General features: G+C 38.3%; 1 protein-coding gene across 1 annotated transcript in view; it reads left to right on the top strand.

Annotated features, from left to right (window-relative positions):
• The window catches only part of TACR3 (tachykinin receptor 3), a 59,338-nt gene that overhangs the window by 6,847 nt on the left and 40,209 nt on the right, over positions 1 to 12,282 (top strand). The gene's annotated exons all lie outside the window — the stretch shown is intronic.

Genomic DNA, 12,282 nt, shown 5'->3' with positions numbered 1-12,282 from the left:
TCCCTGAACTATCTCTAGACTCTGAATACTCTGTTTTAAATTGCTTTATTTTTCTTTATCATATGTATCACCTTCTAAGATACTAAATAACTAGTTCATAGTTAATGTTTATTGGTTGGTTTTTTTTTGTGTATTTTATTTTGGTCTGTCTACCCATGTAAAGTCCATGAGAACAAAGAAGAAATACTATTATTTTTCATCTGTATTTGTTCAAAGTATTACACATGTCCCCTTTTTTCCTCTATTGACCCCTCTCTCCCAGCCCCACCCTCCACCCCAGACACCATTACCTTATTGTCTATGACCATGGGTTATGCATATATGCATACAAGTCCTTTGGTTGATCTCTTCCCATGCACCTCCCCACCCTTCCTTCCCTCTGAGATTCATCACCCCTGTCTTCCCTCTGAGATTCGTCAGTCTGGTCCATGCTTCTGTATCTCTAGATCGACCTTGTTCATCAATTTATTTTGCTCATTAGAATCCATATATGAATGAGATCATGTGATACACATCTTTCACTGACTGGCTTATTTTGCGTAGCATAATACTCTCCAAGTCCCTCCATGCTGTCTCAAAGGGTAAGAGATCCTTCTTTTTTACTGTTAGAATAAAAGTATATTACATTTGTAGGTTTGTTATAAGAGGACAGAGAAGTTATTCATACAAAGGAATGAATAGTTATCTTTTCATTTCTCAGAGTAGCTCATGTGTCCTGATTACTATCTAAAACAGTAGCCTCATATCATTTCCTATCTACTTATTCTGCTTTATTTTTCTTCTATTTGCTATTATTTGTTTTGTTTACTACTAAATTCATAGCATCTAGGATAATGACTGCATATATTTGACACTCAATACAAATTGTTTTCCTATCATTTTCTATCATTGAATAATTTATATTCAAATTACCTTATTGAGATATCATGAAAATATAATTTAAAATTTTGAATTAGATATGAAAATAGCCTCTATTTTCCATCTTTATTTTCCAAGTGTAGAGGTTATCTACTATCTAATTTCTTCCATTAATAGTTAAATAAGCATTTATTCCATCACAACTTAAATACTCAAATATTTAGACATCCTCTGCTTGATGTACACCATCATCTCTATGAGTTTAAGGATAATACAATGGAACTGCTACCTGCCACTATTTACTTCAGGAAAAAGTTTTACCTGATGTAGATCCACATTAGACAAAATTGAAAGCAATTAACTCCTACTTTCCCCAAAGAACTTACAGTCTCCAACTGTAACATTAAATATTTTTATTTAATCACTGACTCACTCAGAACAAGTTGTCCTAATTAAAGTTGCATAGATCTCATTACTCATTGCTTTCATACAGGAATTTGTTTTAAAAAGGAGAGAATTAGAAGAGAAATAACCTATACTATAACTCTAGTGCCCCAATGAACTAGGTTTCTGTTGAAGAGCTAGAGACAATATCAAAAGAAGCTTTTTAAATTCTTACATCAGAATTTTGGCATAAGCTTATTTCTCTTTCCATGCCAATCACAAATACCAAAGAACGCCTTAAAATAAGTTATTTTTTGTTTGCTTTTGTTTCAAGCTTATCACTATAGCTGGGTTTTTGTTGTTGTTTGTTTGTTGTTGTTTTTGTCATAAGTGTTAATTTCATGTTATTTGGCATAGTTTAGGATAATTTAGATTGTCTACTGTGCTTGACATTGTCTATCTCTTTGTATACATTGTGTCATTTAATGTCATTTTTACCTTCTAATCATACTCTATGTTTTGTTCATTATTTCCATTTAGCAATTTAAAAATTAATATACTAGTATGTGTTGAAATTCTCATTCGTAAACAAACATTCAATAACCATTTGTAATCACTATTCAGCAATCATTTGACGACTACAGATACTTTTTACGTGCCAAAGAACATAGAGAAAAATAAAGTCAGTATCTCCAACAAGCTAAAATCAAAGTAAGTGCAGAATGTGCTGGAGCTCTGAGGAGATAAAAATTAACTGGATGTAGAGAAGGGGAAGCATTCGCAGTGAACATTTTGGAATCTGCGTAGAGCTCAGTTGTGGAACTTTAGAATAAGGTGTGAGCAAGGGGAAAGTCATTTCAGTCAGGAAACTAGCATGTGAAAAACATGAAATTGTGAAAGGGTATTTGATCTGGGTGCTTTCCCTCTTTTCAGTTGGGATCCATTCTCTACCTATTGCACTCTTTTTTCCTCCCCCTCCCCCCTGGCTATTTCTATGGACTAACTGCATGGATGGGGTCCCTTGCTGTCTGGCCTCTTCTTGGCTTTGCCTAATGGGAGACACCTGGAAGCTGTGGGAGGCAGAGAGAATAACTTTAGGATATATGAACCACACCCTCTTTTCAGAATTGCTGCAAATTTGCTAAAGCCCAATTGTAGCCATATCTTGTGTCAAGAGCTTCTCTCCTAAGGTTTCACCTCCTCACTTCTGACTATAGGATTCTTTCATCCTTCAGGCCCGGGGTGGGGGACACCCACTCTTTGCTATTGCTAATCCTAGGAACGTTCATTTCAACTTGGTGTCCTTTCATCATTTGAAAATGGGGCTTTCAAATGGCTTCTTTATTGAATTTTACAAATGACCTATTTATTAAACTCTCTTCAGTTTCTCGTTTGAGTGTTCCTTGTTCTCCCTGGAGCTCTGACTTACGCATTATAGTCAGTTTGAGGAAAGGGTAAGATATTTAGTGTCACTATAGTAAAGGGTGTGCAGAATTGCAGTTAATCCTGTTGGAAGTGAAGAAACAGTAAAATATTTTAGAATGAGAATTTTGAAGACTATGTGAAGAAAGTTGGAAAAGAGTAGCATCAAAGAACCCACAATGATGGTTGGTGTTCTAGTAGTCCTGGCATTGATAGTTGGAAGGGAAGTAAAGAACGTAACGGGTAATGTCAGAAATTAGGCTGATATTATTGATGACTGTACAAAGGAAATGAAAAGGGAAGAGGTTCAGAAAAACTCATATGTACATATGAATAATATTTACAATGAGCATACTCAAGTAGTATTAGTTTTCCAAGAGTAAAAGAACTTATTTATGAAATATACATATTCTTATATACGTTAGTAATAGTCATGTTTCTTCTGAAGTAATTCATACTGAAGGAGCGTAGATATAAAATTGTTTCCACTCACTTTCATAGAACTCAGTGCTGCTATTGGTTAAGAAAAATATCTGGCCCTAACCAGTTTGGCTCAGTGGATAGAGCGTTGGCCTGCAGACTGAAGGGTCCCAGGTTCGGTTCCGGTCAAGGGCATGTACTTTGTTTGCGGGCACATCCCCAGTAGGGGGTGTGCAGGAGGCTGCTGATCGATGTTTCTCATCAATATTTCTAACTTTCTATCCCTCTCCCTTCCCTTCTGTAAAAAATCAATAAAATATATTTAAAATATATAAATATATATAAAATATATATATAAAAAAGAAAAATTTTTGCCAGAATTTGACTATTTGACTTGTAGTGCCAAATATAATATGTAGCTTTATTTAATCACATGCATAGAAGGCGTATAAATAGGGAAGCCAAATCATGAAGTTGATGGAAGGAAATTTGGTCTCATACTATTTTCTATGTGAGTCACATTTGTAGTAATCTGCAAATTATACAGTTAAAATTACTTCAAACATATATAATTTTCAATACACTAGCTTGTCTTCATCAATCTGATTCCTGTCATAATTCTGATTATACTAGTAATTAGCTTTCAGACAACCTTTCTCTGATTAAGTTTGGAATCTCAAAGTCGTGATGGAGTCTACTTTTTTCTATTTCAACAGTTCATTTGGAAGTTTATAGTCTTTTAATTCATAAAAAAAAATTGCCACTCATTCTATTCCTGAGTACCTTTAACAACGGAGCCAAAAAAAAAAAAAAATCTTAATACCACTGAAGACAATCCATATACCCTTGGAGCCTTGGAGAGTATATGTGATTCATCTTTCTCCAGAAACTGAGCTCTACACTGTATAGTGATAGCGAACTGCTCTAATATTTGATCTATATTATAGCACTCCATATATTTGACTAAAACTAGCAAGTGGCCTGAGATTCTTCTGTTTAAAATTTTCACTTCCTTTACCCATTTATTATTATATAACATTTCCATCGATCTTACCTGAGGGTTTCTTTAGCTGTTATTCTCTCTAAATCCACTTTGGGCGACATCTTGAATTCTTTCTTCATCTAAAAACTGTTCCCCTTATAAAATAAAGTAAAATTGATGTACCTTTATTTTCTATTGCCCTGAAAAAGGGCTTTGTATGCATATTACCTTATATACAAATAGAATATCATGTACAGTTATGCATACTGCACACTGTTATTTATAGTAATTTGTTTTATCTTGACAAAACATTGAATACTGGAAACACTTATAGTGAATGTGAACTTTAAATACATTTTTATGAAGGTATTACTTCCACAAAGATAATCTGCCAAGCATTTTAAAAGATTTCCATTGGAAATTAATATCTTAACAAAATTAAGTATTCAATATATGATTGACTTTGTGAAAGCAGGGCTTTGGAAATGGTATATACAAGGCTATATAACATATCATATCATTAATTTCCTGACACAGTATAGAGATGATACAGGTAGTAAATTATGCTACAAAAAAAGTAACTTAAAATTTTATAATACTGGTATACCTGAATAAAATAACCTATTATATTCTGATTTTTAAATTATTTATCATCAGAGATAGTACAGGAAGCAGAAAATAATCTTTAGCAGTAAGTTTTATATTGTCAACATAGAAAACCATTTATAAATCTGTGTCTGAAATTTTGTGGAGAAACTGTTTTATGTAATGTTTATCAATAAGATATAATTTTTTATATAAATAGTTTTAAGGTTGCTATAAATAATTAGAATTTAAAGTTTAAATGGTTTCTATATAAGGCTCTTAGAACAGTGTCTAATACATAGTAAACATTTAATGTGCTAGCAGGTATTGCTTTTGTTGTTAAAAAAGAAAATCTAAGTTGATATTGACTATATTATATTGATGAAGTCATCCTTAATACCTACATCTCCAGCTCATTTGATTCTTCTGCTTTTCTCTTCCTCTGGGTTATAGAAAAGCTGGCCTTATTTTTTTCTTCAAATACCTCAAGCTTTCTCTAACTTCAGGGCTTGCTGTTCCAGTTTCTCTTCTAATCCCACCTTCATTCTAATTAATTCTGGGAGGTCACAGAATGTCTCTCCCATCATTTCAACCTATACCCCAGATTAGGTCAAATTCTCTATTTTAAGCTTTATAATTACTAATATATGTCTTTATAACATCACAGTGTACACAATGGGAACAATTTTATTCAGGAGAATTCCTAAAGTATTGAGCTAGACAGAGTTGCCTGATGATGAGATGGGTAACTGGGCTAAATTTCTCAAAGGTTATAGGTGACAGGATTACTGATGGTGAATGTACTGTTTTAGAAAATGACAGAATAACAGGTTAGTATAACAAAACAAGAAAGCCAGGTTTGGGACCATCAGGATGAAAAAAAATGGTGATCTAGTTTTTCCTCCCCTGAACATGTAAATCCAACAAAATTGTGAAATCTGAAATGCTTTCTATAATTGGCTTTTTTGTGGAAATCACATGACAGTACAATTATCTATCAAGGTTTATACTGGGTGAGATGAATGTATGTTATATATATTCAAAAATGAAAACAGAGGGCACCAAATAGGTCAGGGAGCAGGTTTTAGAAATCAGAGGGGCATGTGCTGAACTCACACAGGCATTACACTAAAACTCGAAGGAAGTTTACCTAATATTCAAGAGGTAATGTTGTCCCAATCCTATCTAATAAAGAGGTAATATGCAAATTGACCATCACTCCAACACAGAAGATGGCCACCCCATGTGGTAAGAGATGGCTTCCACAAGATGGCCAGCAGGGGAGGGCAGTTGTGGGTGATTAGGCCTGCAGGGGAGGGCAGTTGGAAGGGACCAGGCCTGAAAGGGAGGGCAGTTGGGGGTGATCAGGCTGGCAGGGGAGCAGTTAGGCGTTGATCAGGCTGGCAGGCAGAAGTGGTTAGGGGAAATCAGGCAGGCAGGCTGGTGAGCGGTTGGGAGCCAGCAGTCCTGGATTGTGAGAGGGATGTCCGACTGCCCATTTAGGCCTGATCCCAGTGGGCAGTAGGACATCCCTTGAGGGGTCTCAGATTAGAGAGGGTGCAGGCTGGGCTGAGGGACACACACACCCCCTGCGCATGAATTTTGTGCACCAAGCCTCTAGTTAGATAATTTCTTACCTATGTTCTGTCTATTTTAATAATATATTTCTTCTACATTAGACTCTGACTCCACAAGATTAGGAACAACATCTATTTTGTTTATCAACATAGCCAAAGTATGTCACACAATCCTGAAAAAGTTGTTGGCATTTAAGAAATAGTTGAAAATAAATGCTTGCTATTTAATAAATAAATATATAAATAGTTTAATAGATAAAATTAATTGCTAAATTTAAATTGAAAGCATATGAAATGAAAGTCTAATACTTTCACTATTTTGATAATTTATTCTTTAAATGTAATTTTCCTCAAATGCCAGTGTATACATTTTATTTATTCAAATAAAAAAAATTTTGAATAAATAAACAAGTGACTTCTTTTTTGCTGGATAATATTTTGAAGTCCCTGTTATATATGTACATTCATATGAATGTTTATATATAGGTTTATTTTCATAAATACTCATTCACTTCAAAATTCACTGACAATAATAATTCATTCATTCTTAAGTTCATTTAGAACAGTTATAGAAAAGTGCACAATAAAATTTGTCTAAAAATTGCAGGTTCAAGAAAGGTTGTATTTCTAGTGATTTGTCCAAGCAAAAAATGTTCTAGTACCATAGGCCAAAAGTTGAAATTTTATAGGTCATGAGCAACTGTTGCAACTAATCTTTATTTTGCATGGAAGTCAAACAGCAACTTATGTTGGTCATTTACAAGCTAAAACATTGCTGTGGCCAGAATCAAACTAGAAAACAGTAAAATCCATATCACTTCAGACAAATGTTCTTTGCATGGTTAATATAATCAAGTAATCATCTGAAGATAGCACTCTGTCTTTATTTTGAAATGTGTAGAAACAAGTAAAGATCCAGAGAGTTTAATAAAAATATTGTCCAAAAAAAAAAAAAGAATTATACAAGATACCAAGAACAATTACAAAATGGAAAATGATCATTTACTGAGTAAGTAAAGTTATATCAAAAATAGTATTCTGCAATATACCTCAAAGTAAAGAGTAAAGAACCCCTCAATTATATCAGAAGAATAGTAAGTGGTAAAGCAAAGTGGTCTAATAAAGTGGAAAGGAAAACTGATTTTTTAAAATGTCAATAAAAATATGAGCTTCCACTCTGCCCAGTGTTGGTCAGTGGTTAGCCCACACACCAAAGGGTCACAGATTTGATTCCTGGTCAAGGGCACGTACCTGGGCTGCTGGTTCGATCTGCAGTCCTGATCAGGGTAATGCAGGAGCCAACCAATCCATGTGTCTCTCTCACATCAATGTTTCTCTCCCCCCCCCCCCATCCCTCCTTCCTACTCTCTCTAAAAATCAATGGAAAAAAATATCCTCGATGAGGATTAACAAAACAAAACAAAGCAAAACAAAACAAAACAAAAAAACAAGCTTCCAATGGATGCATCCAAGAATTTCAGTTTCTATAAAAAGTGACTTTAAAACTATTTTAGATGATGTCCTAATTGGTACAATAAGAACCCAATCTTAGTTATTATACATGAAATAATCATACTCAGGAGACTAACTTATTTGGGAGTCTGTTTGGTGAGGGAAGAATGGTAGTGAGAAGCTCAGAAAAACACCTAGGAAAAGCTAATGTGACCACTTCAAAGATATATATTTCTTTAAAGGAAGAAAAAAGTACTGAGTGAGTATTTGAGTGAGTTTATATCTGAGATTCGATCATTTCTTCTCAAGGTCCAGAGAATGTTTATCTGGATGAGCTTAAGCAGCCATCTTCTTCATGCCTGCTGTTGAGCAAGTTATTATTACCGGAGAGAGCCACAAAATAGGGAATAATGCCACAATGAATTCCAACTCACTAATTTCAAATTGGTCTTCAGCAGTGCCTGGCAATTCTACCCACTACTTTGGCCAACTGACTCTTTCTGCAATATTTCAACATTTTTTTTTTTTTTTACTTTCCTCAGACTATTACCATGTAGCAACACTCTATTTCAAGCATCAATCATCTCTCACCCAAAGCAAAACAACATTCAGGTAACTCATTTCCCTACTTCCATTCTTTCCATCCTTCAGTCCATTCCCCAGACTAAAATCTGATTACTCTCCTTCCCTAATTGAATTGCATCAATTACTTTCCATGAGACAAAAAAAAAAAATCTATAACCTGTATTACAAGTTTGTCTCAAACCATTTCCCCCCTTCACTTTCTGTGTTTCAATTACCCTTTCATTACTCAAGTGTATAATGCTTCTCTCACCCTGACTCATCATGTGGATTCCTAGGGCTGCTGTAACAAAGTACATAAACAGTGCCTCAGAACAACAGAAATCTATTGTCTCACGGTTCTGGAATGATGGTGTTGTCAGGGCCATGCTCCCTCTGAAAGCTGTAGGAAAACCCTTTCTTTCCTCTTCCAAGCCTCTGGGGATTTGCCGGCAGTCTTTGGAATTCCTTGGTTTGTAATGCATCACGCAGTCCTCCATCTTCACATGGCCTTCTCCATGTAGTTCTGTTTCCAAATTTCTTCTTTGTACCAGTCACTGGATTAAGACTCACCCTCATGACTCATTTTAACTTCATTCCCTATATAACGACTCTCTTTCCCAGTAAGGTCACCTTCTCTGATACTGAGAGTTAGGATTTCAATGTATCTTTTTTAAGGGGACACCATTCAAAACTTAAAAGCCAACCATTAGCATAGGATTTTTTCACATAGTGCTTCTTCTCCAAGAAGTCTTCTTTGCAACTCCACCCTTCTGCCACCTTGCATAGCCACCTGTCCAACTTTCAACCCAGAATGACTATTCCTAGGGAAGATTGATTCACAATCCTAATATATAAAAACCCAGGGTCCATAATGTCCAAAATGACTGAAGGCTCGACCGAATGCCAGGTTGTGCACGCAGCAGGCTCCAGTGGGCAGGGACTGGAGAGTGAGCTGAACTGCTGACCTCTCTGGGAGAGAGAGAGGCAGGGCTGGTCAGTGGCTACCACGGCTGCTGGCGAGGCCCGGAGAGAATGAGAAGCAGGCTGCAGATCAGACCCTGCTTCTTTCTCTTTCTGGGCCTCGCCAGCAGCCGTGCCTCTCTCTCTCTCTGACAGATCAGCAGTTCAGCCCCCTCACCAGCAGCCTGGGGTGGCTGTTGATCAGCCCCACATCTCTGATCAGTCCCAGAGATAGGCCCAGAGACGCTGACTGGCATAGAAACTGACCAATCAGAACCTAATCTAGGTGAACTGCGAAGGGAGAACCTAAGGTGGGGCCTGAGGAGGGGTTTTAAGGGCAACAGATGTTTGGTATAAGGTGTAAGAAAGCCGTTCAATTTTTTAATGACCAGTTTGGCAATATAGTGCATATGGCTGGCTATACAGGGATTACATATAGGGATTATGTAATTTTCTCTGCCAAGAGCATCTCCTCCTGCTGAAAAAGGCTTTCCCTCCCCATTTAAGCAAACCTATCCTATATAATCTATCCTATCTAATAAAAGAGAAACATGGTCATTAGTGTACGACCGCTACCCTTCCCATTGGATAATCAGGGCGATATGCAAATTAACTGCCAGCCAAGATGGCAGCCGGCAGCCAGGCAGCTTGAAACTAACATGAGGCTTGCTTGCTTCAGTGATGTAGGACTCCAACATTCCCCGCCTGCCGCTGCCAGCCTCTGAGCTGCAACTCTAAGCAACTATGTAACAAATATAGAAGCTAAACAAAATCTCAGAAACCTGCTTTAGTCTGCCGGGCTTCAGCCAGCAGGATTGCAACATTGTAAGCAAAGGCCAGAAACCTACTTTCAGCAGCGGAGGCCTAAAAGCTGGAGCCAAGCCTCAAAGCTAAAGCTGGCCCAGAATAAAAAAAAAAAAAAAAAAAAGAAAAAAGGAGCGGTTGGTAGCTTCAGTCACCCCTAGCCAGAAAACAGCCCTCAGCCCCTCAACCAGACTGGCCAGGCACCCCAGTGGGGACCTCCACCCTGAAGGGTGTGTGACCAGCTGCAAACAGCCATCATCCCCTCATCCAGGCTGGCCAGGCACCCCAGTGGGGACCCCCACCTTGATCCAGGACACCCTTCAGGGCGAACCAGCTGGCCCCCACCCATGTACCAGGCCCAACCCCTGATTGGCCCTGCTCTGTGCGTGACAGGGTACAGAGCCCCAACCCCCCTGATGGGCCCTGCTCTGTGAGTGACAGGGGGCAGTGCCCCAACCCCCCTGATTGGCCCTGCTCTGTGCGTGACAAGGGGTGGCGCCGCAACCTCCCCATCGACCCTGCCTTGAGTGTGACAGGGGGCGGTGCCCCAACCCCCCAATCGGCCCTACCCTGAGCGTGACTGTTGGTGGTATCACAACCTCCCGATTGCCCTGCTCTGTGCATGACAGGGGGCAGCGCCCCAACTCCCCAATCGGCCCTGCTCTGAGCCCAACCAGGGGCTGCACCTAGGGATTGGGCCTGCCCTCTGCCACCCGGGAGCAGGCCTAAGCCCCAGGTCGTTATCTCCCGAGGGGTCCCAGACTGTGAGAGGGCACAGGCCGGTCTGAGGGACCCCCCCTCCCCCCCTAGTACACAAATTTTTGTTCACCAGGCCTCTAGTCTATACTAATAAAAGGGTAATATGCTAATTAGACTGGATCAACCGGCCATCTTCCAGATGTCCAATTTCCTTCTGAACAAAGCCAAGGTGGTGGGGGCCAAGGCAATCAGGCTGGCAGCGGAGGGCAGTTGGGGGCGAGATCAGGCCAGCAGGGGTTTAGGGGCAATCAGGCCAGTAGGGGAGGGTAGTTGGGGGCAACCAGGCCTGCAGGGGAGAGTAGTTGGGGGTGAGATCAGGCCAGCAGGGGAGGGCGGTTGGGGGCAAGATCAGGCTGGCAGGGGAGGGCAGTTGGGGGCAAGATCAGGCCAGCAGGGGAGGGCAGTTAGGAGTGATCAGGCAGGCAGGCAGGTGAGCGGTTAGGAGCCAGCAGTACAAGATTGTGAGAGTGATGTCTGACTGCCTGTTTAGGCCCGATCCCTGTGGGACATCCCCCATTTTACATTCTTTCTATGATTTACTTTATCTTCTTAAACCAAGATACTGTTTTGATAATTGCTTATATATTCAACATGCACTTTTACCTATTGACTGTCATATATAATAAATTAAGAATATTTACTTTAATTATAACAAAAGTTAATATTACGAATAATATACAGATAAGTTCCAATATTCTACTGCAGATCAAATGCCTAATAATTACAAAAGCACAAAACAAACACAAATTAATTAATTATCCTTATTTTTATTCTTATTTTGAGGTATTTATTCTTAAAGTTAAAATGTTTTTGCTTAAGTAATACTAACTATCTGATGAAAGTGTTGCCTTTTAAAATTTGCATAAATCAGTATATGTTTGAGACATACAAAATGGCCAACAGTAAAAATAAAACCATTTAAATAATGTGATTTATAACTAGAAATGCAAAAATGTCATTAGTTTGTTGTACATTATTTTTTCTCTATTAGCCAAAATTTGGCAATTAGCCATATTATGCAATTTAAAACCAGATTTTGATCCTTCCAGACATATTGTCACTATTTTACTAGGTGAATAAAACTTGAATTTGGTTACCATATTCAGAGATTTGACAACTTCTAAAAAACTACACTCTAAAAATTATATGTAATGTGTAATTTTTAGAGCCTCACAGATATTTTTTTAAATATATTTCTTTATTGATTTCAGAGAAGAAGGGAGAGGGGGAGAGATAGAAGCATCAATGATGAGAGAGAATCATTGATCGGCTGCCTCCTGCACACCCCTTACTGGGGATCGAGCCCGCAACCCAAGCATGTGCCCTTGGCTGGAATCGAACCAGGGACCCTTCAGTCCACAGGCTGATGCTCTATCCACTGAGCCAAGCTGGCTAGGGCATCAAAGATATTTTTATAAAAATTATATATATTTATGTTGATAGATACTATGAAAATTTTCATGATGCAGTATGAATTCAATTTTGGAGGTAGCAGGAAGGCATAGCCTCAATCAC

The sequence above is a fragment of the Myotis daubentonii genome, chromosome 1, assembly GCF_963259705.1.
Source record: "Myotis daubentonii chromosome 1, mMyoDau2.1, whole genome shotgun sequence".
Lineage (NCBI taxonomy): Eukaryota > Metazoa > Chordata > Mammalia > Chiroptera > Vespertilionidae > Myotis > Myotis daubentonii.
The sequence above is the reverse complement of the archived record's forward strand: the minus strand, read 5'-3'. Positions and strand labels throughout refer to the sequence as shown.